The 4,338-nt window shown below is 33.3% G+C and overlaps 1 long non-coding RNA gene across 1 annotated transcript; it reads right to left on the minus strand.

The window, feature by feature from the left end:
* Nucleotides 1-2,025: 2,025 nt before the first annotated feature.
* LOC121793635 lies at nucleotides 2,026-3,270 on the minus strand. The gene is made up of 2 exons (XR_006049137.1): nucleotides 2,877-3,270; nucleotides 2,026-2,772 (listed from the first exon to the last, which is right to left on the minus strand). It is a non-coding gene; the product is annotated as an uncharacterized LOC121793635 (long non-coding RNA).
* Nucleotides 3,271-4,338: the final 1,068 nt, after the last annotated feature.

Raw genomic sequence — 4,338 nt, forward strand, 5'->3', positions numbered from 1 at the left:
CATGACACACACGTAAATAGCAAATTAAAAAAATATTTGATAACCATATTAATGTAGAAAAAAAATAGGAAAAGTTTTCGCAATATTTTGCATCTAATTAAATACTACCATCTCAAATTTAGCGTAATTACACTTACAACTTTACAAGTCAATGAGCTATGTGACTAAAATACAAAGTAGAGTACCATCTCAACTCTAGCTTCAATTATACGAAGTATGAGAGATATGACTGAGCACATATATATTTCTCCTAAATGAATGGAGTACCTTTTATATAGAGAAAGCGACACCAGATAGTCAGACAAAAGACATGGCTGAATGTTGGTTCCTTTGTCTGCGAATAAAAAGTACCATTTTTTAAAAATTATCACGAATAAGAGTCCGGTTTATTATTACTATAAATGATAAAAAAGACCAACATTCCACTTACTCATTTACTCACGCATCATTTAATTAAAACTAACTTTGACCCACGTATTTATATATAAATGGTAAAGAGAAATTTCATTAACTTTTTATACCTATTTTTCTAAACATTTCTTACATCTGCACTAAAAAGAAACGAGACTCCTAATATTGACACCCGTTGATCCAGAAATCAGTTGTTCAAAGCTTTTGTGGTTGATGGAGACGAACTAATGCCTAAAGTTGTACCAAATTTCTTTAAAAGCTTCAACCTGTAGAGGGAGATGGTGGAGTTAGGAGTGTCACGCTGGGTTTTACTAAAATGATAACCACAATTAAAATGACAATGTTCAATCAATGCGAACCCTTACATTTATGAGCAGATTCAACCTGAGCATGCCATGTGGCAAGCTTGCTTGCCTATGTATCGCAGATTGCTTGATTATCTCTGATTTCGTATCGTAGATTGATTAGGGTTGGACAAAAATACCGAAATACCTAAATACCGCATTTATCGTATTGAAAAAATACCGAAAATACCGATTTTTTGATATACTTCAATTTTTGGTACGCTATCAATTTTCCTATACTTGTATTTCGTGATATACCGAATATTTGGTGTATAATGTAGAATCGGTATACCGCGGTATACTAACTCCTCAGTGCATACCGAAAAATCGATACATGTTGAAATATTATATATGTTACATTATATTTAATATATTTATATAATATAAAATAGAATTAAAAAGAAAAAATCTCCGAAAATCCTACTTTTAAATATTTTTTGTAGAAAAGTGATTTTTTTTGCATAACTGTACTACGATATTCCGTAAAAAGTACGGTATACCGCAATAACTGTAAGGTAACGGTATCAACAATTAACGATACCGAAACTTCGGTATGATATTTTATAATACATCAGTTTTTGATAAGGTATGAGGTAATGCGTTCTCGGTACGGTGTAACGTACTGATCCACCCCTAACTGATTAATTGAGTATCACAGATTATCTTTAATTTCGTATAGCAGATTGCTTGTGTGTAGATTAATTTTGTTAGTCTTCTTTCCTTCAACGACTTAATGTTTTTAGTAGTATAATATAATTTATTATAACTTATTTCATTCCTTTCAACTTAAAAAAAATATAAGAAGCCTACGGTAAAACTTTAGTTCGAAAAGCCAGCCTCGTTCGTTTAATTTTCGGAATTTGAATTTGACATCAATTTTGTCAGCGGAGAGATCCCTTCCTTGAGTCCATGCTTCTCTTCTCTTTCATTTATTTTCGAGGTTGTTGGCAAATGGCAACGTCGGCCAGCCGTTTGCGATCCCAAACTATCTTACGTCAAAATTAATCATAGTAGTTCATCCTTCCAGTTTCTCCTTAATTAATCCGGCCCAGGTAACTACTATCCATATTGATGAATTGGTTGAACCAACTTTTGGTGAACTGATGGTTGCAATACTGTTACTATTTGATTAAACTTTGTTTCTTGGCAGAAAAATCTGGAATAGTGACAGGAATGAATATGCTTTCAGTGAGGAAGCTGGTTGCTTTTAGTATGAGTATGATATACTATGATGTATATATGGTTGCATATCTTGTGGATAGAGATGGTCTTTTTCTTCAATTGTTCATGACAGAATATCGATTTAAGATGGGTAATTATACAAGTAAGAATGATTTGTTTCTGATGACAATATTTCAACGATGTCTCCTTGCATAGATCTTTTCCTATTTGGATTCATGATACGTAAGAATTCACGAAAAAAAAAGGTACGTGATATCCCTTCTCAGAAAAAAAAGAATGCAAGGAAGGAGTAAGGCTCCTAATCTGAGTCTTCTATTTCAACAGCAAGAATCCTGCGGAAACGAGTAAATTGCCGAAAGTAGGATGTCTCACTGTCCTGTGGAATCACCGATCTCTTTCTCTTTTGAGTGAATCCAGTAGCAACAGACAAGATCCCCATAGTGCTATCCTTCTTCTTGGAGCTACTCTCTTGACCATTCAGTATAACAAAAGTAAGAAGTAACAACTCATAACTTTAACCCATAACCAGCCTCTTATAAACAAAAACAATGCAATGAGCAAGTAAGTACACAGACAGAGAGTCAATACCAGAATAGAAACCCTCCAAGAGCTTATCATTTTCATAAGCCAATCTAATTCAGGGAGAATGAGAATGAGATCTGAGGCAACAGGGAGATCCGAAGCAAAATCCAATTCATGGCGAAAAAAAGTCTATCCAATCAGTTCTCACTACTTTTCAAGAATCAACCACATTTCACAAAAAAAACACATTGTTATCATCATCACGCTATCTGTTCAAGCCAAACTACTTGAATTTGCCAAATACCTAAATTCCCTATAACCATAAGGATAAAGAGGTCACAAATTAAACCCAATTAAAACAAAATAGAACAATTAAGCACCTACTAATTTAACAACTGACGAAACTGAAAAAATTACCCTAGCAAAATGCTGAGCTGCCACAACGGGAGTGGTGTGCTCCAAAAACCAATCCAAATACGAATCCGAAACGGATCCTTTCCTCTCCGGCAACGACGAGGCAGACTTGAGCTCCGCTTGCTCTTGCTGGCGCCGCCTCATCGCCGGGGGACTGTAGTACAATCTCTCCTCCCCTGCTCTTCTCCTCGTTGACATTCTTCCAAACTAAAAAATCAACACTGAAAACGACAGCAATTACTGCCAATTGACGTGGTGCAACAATCGATTCGCTGTAAGATTGAGTCTGTGGACTGGATTTGTCGATGATTGTAGCAGGAATTCAGTTTTCGAAGAGTTTTTAAAGTAGAAATTTGGGGAAATTTTTGTTAATTAGGATTTTAAAGGATGGGTTTTTGTATGAAATCTCAATCAAGAACTCAGTATTTAAACTTTGGAATGGAAGTTTTGAAGGTTCACGTAAACCAGGTGCACGTTGTTCCAGAGGATTCTGGAAGGAAATGACGGAATTGACCCTTGCTAACTTTTTCATTAATGCTCCATTTTCGCGCGTCAATAAATAATCAGTCTTATTTACTTACTATTGATATAATCCACTAGCTTTATTTTACTTCATTTCATTATAATTTATATAGATATACGATTTATATTTTACTAATTTTTTCGATGCACTCTCCATTATATTTTTAAATCCACTGTCTATGGAGTACTATATTTTTAAAAATTAAAAAAAGGTTTAAAGTGAGACTCGTATTGAGAGAGGTAGAGTATCAAAGTTTGTTCTTTGACAATTTGGATTGATAGTTTATGCACGTGTTATTAGAAACTAATTGTACTTGAATATTTTCAAAACAACAAATTTCTTTATTATCACAAATTCATATCAACTACTCCATAATTGGTCTCAAATATAGCGTGCAAATTCAGGTACTTAAACCAAAAATATCAAAAATATCATACCCAAAATCCAATGCGTATGTGAATTCAGGTATCCTAATACCCGATTCGGGTACCCGAACCCAACTAATCAGGTACCCATAAACCCGAAATTATTAAATTTCAAATTTATTCTATTTATATAAATTATATTAGGATGAGAATAGAAATTATTAAAAATAACACGATACTACTATTTATTGACTATCATTAAAAGTTTAAACTTCAATTTTAATGCTTTAGCTTTTTCTAGACTAGTGTCACCCCCGTGCGATGCACGGATCGATTTAATTTCACTATAGTAAATTCATATTGTGAATTAATTAAAAATCAGATAATAACTATGATGCTTGGAATATGTCAACATAATTTCGAATTGACATTTTATATGTATTATGTTGACATATTTTATTAGCTATGTTTACATTAATCTGGCACTACAAAAATACGAAAGCTCAATAATTTTTTTCAAATTTTGACATCGGAATATATGCAAATAAGGTCTCGTTAGAATCATTATAAAATTATC

This window comes from Salvia splendens, chromosome 3, assembly GCF_004379255.2.
Source record: "Salvia splendens isolate huo1 chromosome 3, SspV2, whole genome shotgun sequence".
In the NCBI taxonomy this organism is placed as follows: Eukaryota; Viridiplantae; Streptophyta; class Magnoliopsida; order Lamiales; family Lamiaceae; genus Salvia; species Salvia splendens.